Consider the following 11860-nt stretch of genomic DNA (forward strand, 5'->3'; position numbering starts at 1 on the left):
CAAACTCAAAGAGCCTGGTCCGGCATGTCGAGCATCAAGCGCACGGTTTGCGTTACACAAAACTGCACAAGTGCCTGTGGAGACGCGACTCCGCCAATGGAGCAGAACAACTGCTTCGCCGTCGTCGATATGGGTAGGTCCACACATTAATAGCTACAATAGCTACATCTTCTTTGCTGTTGTCTTGTCATCTCCTAAAATCATTGGCTGGTTTGTGACATTTGCTACTGAAATACAATTCTACTAGGTCATAGGCCTAAGTAGTCGTACAGTAACTGTTGTAGTCTCTGTAGACTTTGTCACACGCATCGTAGCGGTTGTGTAGAGTTGTTGCTGGGAAGTCAACCACTGCATGCTGGGGGTCCATGGCGCTGCAGAGCGCAAACCCATTCAGCCCAGTCGGGGATTATCTGATAAAGTCATATGGATTCACGAACAGTGCAAAGAGCGTTGCAAAGCCTGACTGCTCGCTTCAGCTGGTTTTCAGCGGCGGAGAGCGCCTTACATGTAAGCATCTGTTTCCTATAGCTATGTCCAAAGACGGTATTGTGTCTAACAAGGCAACTGCCTTGAGATGATGTCGAGCGACGTTCAGCCGACAAGCAACGCAGATAGCCGGGAGCACGGCGTGGCTTATCCCATGATAGATGTTCTAAGGATAGCGATATTTCCGCTGTGCCACCGACAACCAACCCGTTTCGCTGGCGTTCAGAACGTCGTAGCTGCACTTCATCTGGCGGTTATTTCAATATTCGTCATGACTGACTTCTGTGTTTAGAACGTTCCCGACACCAGGCAGTGGTCCAGTACTCTTTCCATCCTAACTAAGTATCACTGAATCCTTTCTGGCAGTTTCATCACAGCTTACGCTGTTCTACTCAATAGTCATAGTAGTACTAGTAGTACATGTAGTAGTAGTCATTGAACTTTTTTTTTTTATTTACTTGAAAAGCACATAACCACCAGGAAAGCTGACAAAGAAAAAAGAGTAAGAAAGGACAGATAAAAACTAAATCCGTGATTGTCCAGAAAATGAGGGGAACAATCCAAAGTACTCAGCGCATCATGACATAAAAACTAGAGGCATTTGTTATTCGCAGTCACTTGTCTTTGACTTTGTACTGGCAAAGCAGATCATTATTATACCATACTCCATAGCGCAACTAAAAGCGTCTAAATATTATTATCCATTCTCCAAGTCCATAGACAGCACTCATCCAGGATTTCATATCCTTTATTGCTGAACCCACAAATTGTGATACAGATTGTACAGAACCATTCGAGGTGTTGAGAGAAAAAGCCATCTACGCAGGTATATTGTAGTTAGATCAAAACCCTTATTGGAAAGAACACGAAAGTGGAATAGCAAAAGGTGCACAGCAAAGCAAAGCAAAATACATATAGAAGCAAAGTAGAAAAGAAATACAAAGCAGCAATAAACAAGGAAACAACGGCAATTGTAATCGAAATATGAGCACTCAAAATAAGTCGTGATTCGGCAGAAGAGGGGACATTCGTGATGAACTTCAACTACAAAAAAAAAACAGAAAGAACTAGTGTGTAGTTAGATAGGAGTGCAGCTAGTAATAGCAGCATTGTTTAATTGCCATATTGAACTAATGTCTACTGTAAATCATGAATATGTAACGAACAAGAAAATCTAACGAGTTAACGAGCAAAGATTTATCGTTATTTTAAAATTCGTTAGCAAAAGTCGTATCAAGAGTAGATAAACAAGAGTGTGCAACTCGAGGATGGGTTGGCCCACGGCGGAATTTTTTGTTGACGTAATCTTTTCGACGACGCACGCACTGCGAGCCTTTTGGAGAGGTTTCCCTCGTGCACTTGGCCGGGCTTTACACTACAAGGTCGGTGCCCAGCACGTGCTCTCACACTGCTCTGCGGCAAAGTCCGCGTTTCTGAAAAAAAGGTGACGTCAACAAAAAATTCCGCCGTGGGCGGTGGTATCTGCAGATTGTGCAGGAGAGATCCGGAGTTGCACACTCTTGTTTATCTACTCTTGGTCGTATGCTTTGGGCCTCGCACGATTGAAATCGATCATTTCACATTATGGCATGCAGCGCGTGTTCAACGGATCATAACTCAGTCAATTCTCAATGGAATTCAACAATCAAAAGATCTAGATGATAGCAGAGACGCTCAGCAGTCGGCTCAAACAGTTCCGAAGTCTCTCAGATGATTTTTGACGAAGCCGCAGGAGACCGTTAATTTGAATATTTTACGCTCCTACGATGAATAAATTTCATTTTCTTTATTCTCCTGACATCGAGGTATACTGTGATGGACAACAATGAATGTTCTTGATGAGCATTCCTAGTATTATTGCATCTGTCTGAGAAAATCGTTAACTTTTCAAACCGTTAACCTTCGAAAATCAGAAAATCGTTAACTTTGCGGGTCGTTAAAATAATATGATTTACAGTATCGTCCCTGATTGCAAGTACAAAGTGCGTACTCCCTCTGGTGCTTGCATTACCATGCTCCCCTGATCAGGATGTACATGTACAAACAAGAGATATCGCATGAAAAACGGGCGTTCAACTCCTACTCCTTTTCGTAATACCAATAGTCCTATTCTAACCGTACACTATCTTCCTAATAGTGGAAATAAGAATTATAATAATGTCTGATCCCCACCAACCAGAGCGAAAATAGGCACACATACATGTACATGTGATTCAAGATCATTGTCATCAGAGTCTTCCATGTCAGTGCAAATACCTGTTGATAATACACCTAGTGCCTGTTGGGTTACGATATCTGACATTATTTGTATACATCTATAATCAAAATAGTAAAGAAAGCAAAACAAGAAATGGGCAAGAGATTCAGATCAATATTGTACAGTCAACGTGGAGACAATATCTTATACAATGATCATGTACAATGTAGCTACATGTACATGACGATTGTATGATCACTATTGCAAACATGTAATCGTGATGCTGGATCAGGACTTGACCAGCTCCGTTCCGGACGGTAGTTGTGTTCTTTGTAATTAGTCATTATTAGTTTTGTTATTACCTATCGCAAAGAAAACTGTTTTGTTGGAAATGGTCCACATGAAGAAATCGCACATTGTGTACTGGGATTTTCTGTTTCAGTCGACAATCTCTGCGTGATTTCATGTGAAGCAGAACCTCTTCAGGCTCTTGCTACACTAGGCTGTACTGTAGTCTTAGTTAGTATCTACGCAAGTCCAGGCATCATGACATTGTCAGGATGGGGATATGAAACGGGTAGGTGGAGGCTGAGCTGGGGCAAAACAAGTTTAGACAATCCTGCACTGGTCCGTCCGTCCATGCACTGGGCTAAAACCGCAGTTGGACCTACAAGTACACAATGGGCCTGACATCACCATTCAGTTCACCACAAACGAAATGCGCACAAGAAGACATGACGTAATGCGTTATGCATACGATTGTGCAATGACAGTATTATGTGTCAATGACGTACAGTATTAAAGTGACACTGACAATCACATGCCCGGTCATGTACGTACATGACTGTACAATGTATGACTGTAGCTTGAGTGACTGAGACTGGTTACAGTATGTTATCTGTTGTGTGTTAAATGTACTAGTGTTGACTGGCACTGTGCTGTGATGTCATATCTGTAGCCAGGGTCCAGTTTGGTTGTTTGGTACTGCCAAATCATGACATGTCGACATCCCTCATGTACGATGACAAGCCGTCTGACACGTGAAGACGTGTCGAGATGCAGCTACATGACGTACAGTGAGTTACCAATACCATGGTTACTAGTACTGGTAACAAACTGACTGTACTGCAATCAGAGTGTACACGTGCTACATCATACATGTACATACATGTACATGTACATAGCCAGGCAGTAGCTAGTACTGTAGAGTGTAGTAGGCCGACTGCAAGCTGCTTATTCGCACGCCACAGACGTCAGGCATGACGCAATGCAAGGGCGGAAGGTAAGTACACTGTCTGTTAGCTGTACGTGGTGTAGCTAGCTGTTCAGTGGTGCCTTCCACCCTCGGATAGTATGATTTCGAACTCTTCCTGCTCCAATTACATACATGTAATCATTGGGTTACTAACAGTAACAGTGGTCTGACCGACTCAGTCAGACTCAGACTCAGTCAGACTCAGAGAGCAGGGTCTGATCATGAACTAACTAACACGTCACCGGGTCGTTACTTGGGTACTGTAGTAGCACTGAACAATGCGCAATGCAACATGCCATGCCATAAGCATAGTTACTTCCACCAACTAACTACATTATTGTATTTCTAAAGTAATGGAAGTAATTAGTATCTGGATTTAGAAGACAATAACATTGAAGTATGATATGACTGGCTTGACGTCATCTTGCAAACTGATGCTAGCAATCCTAGCAATAGCTAGCATGCTGCGGTAGGTGGGAACTAATACTTACTTACGTACATGTAACGTCGTTACGACGCGTAGTAGTCACATGTACATGTACATGTACTGATGTAGTTCTCAAAGTAGCTCCTACAGCTAGCTACAGTATACAGATGCAGGTACTTAGTACAAATATGGACATGCGCATAGCCATAGATCATCAGTATGGTAAATGTGGGTCCATATTTGTGCATGAAATCCAGCTGGATGGATTCAGGTGATGTGCGGTGGATCAGCACAGCAAGTCACAAGTGTCACAGATGAATACCACACAGACCAGTGGCAGTATACATGTAGTACAATATGCGTGCACTGATGCTGGCTGCTCCAGCTACTAGCCACCCACTGTGCATACAGGTATGACCCAGGCCCTCGACACAGCTGCAGAGAGGACTGGTGTCGACCCAGGATCTACTCTATCTAGGACACATGGCAATGCCAATGGTGACTTGGGCAGAGTCCTAGCTGTCCTCAGCAGCTTAGGATCATATTAGGAGCGATGTCATCACCTTGATACTCCCCTGCCGTAGTGCCACAGAAAGAAAGTAGCTAGTTCCTGTGCATGTCTGCTTTGTTGAGCAAAGGAAAAGCAGGTGTGTCCAGGGAGGCACCATATCTGGTAGCCATGCAAATGCATGCCCCTGACTACTTTGTGCGCACATTGATTCAATGACTATGACTCTGAGTATGAGAATGTGACGAGACACATGCAGTAGACAGGAGTTTAATAGTTGAGTGTGTGATCATCTGATTATTTTATTTTGTACATGTTGTAGAGATTAGAGTGGCTGATTGATTCCTATCATTCAATGATTATGAAGTGCACAAAATTGGATAGCTCCGGACTGATGCTCTTTGTTTCAAAGCATCCAACAATAATAATAATTAATATGAGTGATTGTTGGATAGGACACTGCACTCACTACTGTACAGTCATGTACATTGCCACTGTACAGTCATGTACATGTATGGTATGCCACTTCATGGTAATGCCTGCCATCAAATCAAATCAAAATCATGTCGTTCACTTCGAATTAGTTGTGTGACATCAGCTACAACCTTTCTTTTGATGTGTGCTACCGAACTGAAGACTTGCGTCAGTGACTAGTGCGAGAATAACTCATGCTGCGTTGCACATGCTGGTAAAACCTCCGAATATAGCCGTGGCATGTGTCATGTACTCAGTCAGAACCGACAATGTCTGTGTATTGTATTCGTTTTGAGATTGTTCCTACATGTAATCAAAAGAAAGAACTCACAAGCAGACACATACACACACACACACATACACACACACACACACACACACACACGCACACACACAGTGAGTCAGTGACACACACATACACTTATCACACACTTACACACACACACACCACACACACACACACACACACACACACACACACACACACACACACACACACACACACATGTACATACGCACACATACACACGCACACACACACACACACACACACACACACACACATATATATATACACACACACACACGCACACACACACAATAATGGCCGCAGTACGCGTGCTCTTGTGAAGGCTTCCGTCCTTCCGAGGCTCAGGTTGAGAATCGGAAACCCAATGCATACTGCACGCATACCTATAGTACAGTGTACAGTGTACTTGGAGTACATGTAAAATTGTTGGTTGATGTCAGCAAGAGCTTGACGGGTTTACGACTCCTGCTTGGGATTCATACAAGCTCGACCCCCTGCAGCACACTTCAGTATAAATACGATACTCTGATAATATCGGATTGTTGATATAATTTTATCGTCCTGTGCATTGTTGCTATTGTGGGAGAAATGGCAAACAGTCGCATTTGCATACGCGATTGGATTAGATTCAGGACCTAACGTTACACGTACAAAGTCATGTACATGTACATAGTCATTGTAGCCACAGTGCCAGTGTGGTGACCTGGTGACAGTGCCGACACTGGGCCTCACTCAGTCTGCATTCTACACTTTAAAAAAATCTTCGCAAACCGGCAGCTGTGCCATGTGGCGAGTGTGGGAGGCAGCGGATGTTACAGCTGAGCACCCAGCGTACTAGTACAGTACATGTAGCAGTATTAGTACTGGCAGTAGCAGTATGTTCCCTTGTTCCAGGATATTTGCATGCAATGATTGTGTAGCCTATAGGGCAGCCAGAGCGAGTGTATGAGCAGGCCCCTAGGGTGTTTTGGCATGACACCTGGCAGGCGTCTGGCGTCCCGGGCCGAGCTCTGGTCGCGATTAGGCTGAGCGATAAGAACGTTGTCTCCACCTCCAAACCTCCATCCAGTCATTGGATAGTGGTACTGGTGGGTGCTTGGTCTTGACGTGTGGATTGCTCTAACCTCGCCGCTGTCAGAGGTCGGTGCATGTTGACTGCGCTGTCATTCTCAGGTTGACTGCGCTGTCATTCTCTACCTTTGACTTGTCATTGATGCAAGGGCAGTGTGGCGGACGTATGGCAGGGAGTCGGAGAAAGAATTCCCCGAAGTAAGACTACGGGACTGTGTCGTGCCAAGTCAGAATTTACGTAAACATGTGCTAACGTGCATGCGCCTACTCTGTCATTCGATGTCTCTGCTGCGACGGTAAATGAACGCGAACACACACGAACATCGCACAAGGTTGTTGTTGACTTTCTTTCGGACAGCATTACATGTTGACAGAATCATATCTGAGAATGTTCTACAGAATACTACTAAGATACATGTACATGTATACGTACATGTATACGTACATGTACATGTAGACATCGACATTGCACATGCACTGATTTCATCATCACAATGCAATGCCGACTGGGCAATGGCGAGGTACCCGGACTTCGGCGCTGACACGTGCCCACTTCTGGTGCCTGTCCTGAAATAATTCCCGCCTCGTCTAGATTCGGTGAGCAATGACATGATGTCGCCCTATGCATACTGACGTAGTCTTACTATCCACAACGGGAATGTTCCGGAGGTGTCCTGACCTGAGCTGCATGCAGGACAATATGTTATGTCATATCAACACATCGGGGAAGTCTCAATACGTGTTTTTCTCCTGGGTCGGAGTGGGAGACTGGCACGGTGAGCACCAGACAGTGCTCAGCACTTTCCTACGCGTGTTCAGCACTTTCTGCGTGATTTCCACGAACTGCTATCTGACCTAGCATTTCTACCTACTTGGCCAAGCCGTTTGTGGATGCAATTGTGTTGCATGCAGGGGTAGCAATACTGCATACATGTACATGTAGACGGAGTGCAGCCTCAGTGCTTTGCGAACGCCTGACCTGTATAGCCTCGTCGGTGAAGAGACGCCAGTACTAGTACATGACTGTACATAAAGTCATTGTAGTAATATTAGACTACAGAGGACATACGTGTAGCACACCATTGCCATTGTGCACACACAGACTGTTGCACTGGTCCTGACACAGACGCTTGCATGCCGGATCATACTCGACATACATGTAAAGTCTCACCCGGGCATCACACTTCATTCACAGCATCAGCTGACTGATCCGCCGCAGGACATAATGATGTACATGTACATGTACAGTACTTGTAGTTGTACAATGACAGCCATAGTGATACTAAAACACAAATACACACTGCACTCTCATTGCGGTGCAAGCACAGAAGACAAGTGTTGTCCATTGCTAGTAAGTCACGGTAGGCCAATACACACTATACAGTGAACATATTCTACCTCAAGACTACAGTGTCTGCGTGAGCACCATCTACCTTGTCCAGTCTCTTTAGCAAAGTACTTGCACAATCGTCATGCACATGTCTTACGAGGTAGAGAGCAGCGACGTGTCCACGGGCTGTGGGGCAGTGAGACGGGGCATGAACTGGGCAATTTGGCTATTATTAATTTTTATTGTGGCACCTACAATCTACAATGTACATGTACATTGTAGATTGTACATTGTAGATTGTACATTGTAGATTGTACATTGTAGATTGTACATTGTAGATTGTAGATTCGCGAGTTACATGCACAGTAGCTACATGTACATGTACAATGTACCTCCTCGTCCTCCTGCTGCTACCTGCGATTGCTACCAGCTGTGGTGTAACACAGTCTCAGATTTGCGAAATAAAACAAAAGTCATCATCATCATCATCAAACTCCAAAATTGTGAATGCTGAGAGCAGTAGGAACGCTGAGCATGATCCAGGGTACTTTCCATGCACGTTGGAACCATTCTTGGAACCATTCCTATTTTTGGACACGCTGGCCATGAAGGATAGCACTTCCACTTGCCACATTCGATTTGAATGTAGCCAAGTTTGGCTAGGAGGTTACGGAGAGAATGACATTTTACATCCATGTTGAAAAGCCGAATCGCCCTGCACATCAGAGCCAATCACAATGTTAGTACTTTACTTTGTACATAGCTACGGGTGGAAAGGTTTCTAGTTCACTAACGTCCATCGTCCTGCCATGCAACAAACTGTGTAACGACCATAGTTGGCGTTGCCCGTCAGCACGGTCAGAGCCCTCCGCTGTACACCATACAGGTAAGTACCTAGAGCGGCAGTTAAAGGGAAACTGAACGCCAAAAATAAGTATGGCTTATCCGAAGGGGAATTGGGCACTGATTCCGATGAGCTATGTCTCGAGCCGATCAGAGAAGAGGAACTGTGTCAAATTTCATAAATAACACCTCCCATATTTGGAAATTGGCCTTGATGACGTGCGTACTGCTTAGCTGTCACCATGCTGTGCATGTTCAGCAGTGTAATTGAATGGAAGAAAACAATTACTTTGGTGTTTTGCAGCTCTGTTTCGTTCCCTGACGGTAACCAAATCTAGATGTAGGAATCTGTTGAGCAGGAGAGTGACACCTGTCTTCCCGAAGGCTGTCCAGGCTGCAGTGGTGATGAAGAAGACACGATCATCACCCCGAGATCGATCGTAGCGAATTGGAAAACTCATGGTGAATTTGCTTCCACTCCAAGGCAATGTCGAGGTATGAAGGGTGCTTGTACTGCCTTCCGAAGTGAAGAGGAGATGAACATGGCTTTGCATAGCTGTTGTTCTATGCCAACTTACCTACTCTTGCTGGTACCGTAGTGGCATATTGCAAATTTCGTGGACGAACAACTCTAGTCACTAGTGGCTAGTGAGCAACACTAACAGGTGAGATTTTTCAATTCGACAAAAAATGTTTTTGTTTGAGAACTGACAGTGGCAGTCATTAGACTCAGTAGGTGTCTTTGCTGCTTCTTTCCCTTCATTGGTAGGGTTGTGCTTGAATAATACAAGTGCTTGAAGTAAAATAAAATAAATAGAACATGTGGAACATAAATCTAATCAAGCATCAGTACATGTATTGCGCAGTTCAACTTCAAAGCACATGAAATCACAATGATCACGAAGTTTATGTAATCAGGAGTACACCCTGTGTTCAACGAACACATACACACATGCTGTATTGCGCACACACATGTACACATGTGCGTGCACCCCCATCCCATCCCACAGACACACGCATGCAGCGCGCACATCCATACACATGTGCGTGTACCCCCCCCCCCCCCCACACACACACACATTCCTACCCATACACATGTGCGTCCCCCCCCCCCACACACACGTGTGCACATACAGATACACAAACACACACGCACGAACACACACACACACACAAGATACGTGTAAGTGTACATGGTCTTCCTGGTGCAGATGCTGAGCCAGCACAATGGAAAATACCTCCATCAAGATGCTTGATCAAGTGTTGTGATAATGGCACTGTTTGTTTGTTTTTACAAAGAAGTGTGGGAAAGATTACAATGCATTATAATTCATAATTGTTCTTTGCCTTGTACTGTGCAGACCAGAATGCTTCGTTATCAACTCCTGGCTTTCCATCGGCATGGTGTTCAGCTGCAGCGGCATCTGGTCCGGGGAGTTCAAGTTGCTGGATGGCTGCACTGACACAGGATGGGTTTGCGTTGGCAATGCGATACGGCAGTCATCCCACATCACGAGCTACATGTTTATGTAATTTATATTGTCGCTTGTCCAGCAACGTCAAGGCTCTGCATGTAAACACAGGAGAACACCATAATACTACTCAGGGGATAATAATTTTGGGTATCAATTTCGTGACAATTATTAGATTCACACAATATTCACAACGTATGCAACACGATGCTGTCTATTGACACTACTTCAAACTGAAGTGCTCACTACTCCTCTCCCGTTTTTATCTCCCTCTACCTTATGAATACTCTGCATTACTGGTTTCGTTTCTACCCTTTCCATTGCTGCCAGCTCCCAGTCTTTTTCAATGCACAGCACCACCTTGACAGTCATTTTTGTGATTTGATGTACACATACTTTGAAGTTCAAATTCGAATTACATGATCAGATTTTTGTTCCACATTTTCTATTTATTTTTACTTCAAGCACAACCCTACCGATGAAGGGAAAGAAGCAGCAGAGAGACACCTACTGAGTCTAATGACTGCCACTGTCAGTTCTCAAACAAAAACATTTTTTGTCGAATTGAAAAATCTCACCTGTTAGTGTTGCTCACTAGCCACTAGTGACTAGAGTTGTTCGTCCACGAAATTTGCAATATGCCACTACGGTACCAGCAAGAGTAGGTAAGTTGGCATAGAACAACAGCTATGCAAAGCCATGTTCATCTCCTCTTCACTTTGGAAGGCAGTACAAGCACCCTTCATACCTCGACATTGCCTTGGAGTGGAAGCAAATTCACCATGAGTTCAAAGTTTCCAATTCGCTACGATCGATCTCGGGGTGATGATCGTGTCTTCTTCATCACCACTGCAGCCTGGACAGCCTCCGGGAAGACATGTGTCACTCTCCTGCTCAACAGATTCCTACATCTAGATTTGGTTACCGTCAGGGAACGAAACAGAGCTGCAAAACACCAAAGTAATTGGTTTCTTCCATTCAATTACACTGCTGAACATGCACAGCATGGTGACAGCTAAGCAGTACGCACGTCATCAAGGCCAATTTCCAAATATGGGAGGTGTTATTTATGAAATTTGACACAGTTCCTCTTCTCTGATCGGCTCGAGACATAGCTCATCGGAATCAGTGCCCAATTCTCCTTCGGATAAGACATACTTATTTTTGGCGTTCAGTTTCCCTTTAAACAATGCTTTAGCGGTTGGGAAGAGTCTCCGCGCCTGCGGCCTTGCCGGTGTTACTATCCATGAGTGTGGTGACAGTGAGGCGTATGTATGTATGTATGGTACATGTATGTATGTATGGTACATGTATGTATGTATGTATGGTACATGGTCGTACTTCCAAGTGGCGGTGGGGAAGCTACATGTATGTTGTATGTTGTATATTGTGCTTGGATATCATCCATTCTAATGTCACCAGTACGGCAGTAGACCGGTATCTACACTGAACGCCCTGCACTGTGTGCACACGGTGTGTTGGGTACA

The 11860-nt window shown here is 44.5% G+C and overlaps 2 long non-coding RNA genes across 2 annotated transcripts; one reads left to right on the top strand and one right to left on the bottom strand.

Moving 5' to 3' along the window:
• The first annotated feature begins 8458 nt into the window (after nucleotides 1-8458).
• On the top strand, nucleotides 8459-10877 carry LOC135817556 (uncharacterized). The gene is made up of 2 exons (XR_010553557.1): nucleotides 8459-9566; nucleotides 10263-10877. It is a non-coding gene; the product is annotated as an uncharacterized LOC135817556 (long non-coding RNA).
• Nucleotides 10086-11555, bottom strand: LOC135817555 (uncharacterized). Its single transcript, XR_010553556.1, has 2 exons — nucleotides 10952-11555; nucleotides 10086-10468 (listed from the first exon to the last, which is right to left on the bottom strand). It is a non-coding gene; the product is annotated as an uncharacterized LOC135817555 (long non-coding RNA).
• Nucleotides 11556-11860: the final 305 nt, after the last annotated feature.

This window comes from Sycon ciliatum, chromosome 5 (genome assembly GCF_964019385.1).
Source record: "Sycon ciliatum chromosome 5, ocSycCili1.1, whole genome shotgun sequence".
In the NCBI taxonomy this organism is placed as follows: domain Eukaryota; kingdom Metazoa; phylum Porifera; class Calcarea; order Leucosolenida; family Sycettidae; genus Sycon; species Sycon ciliatum.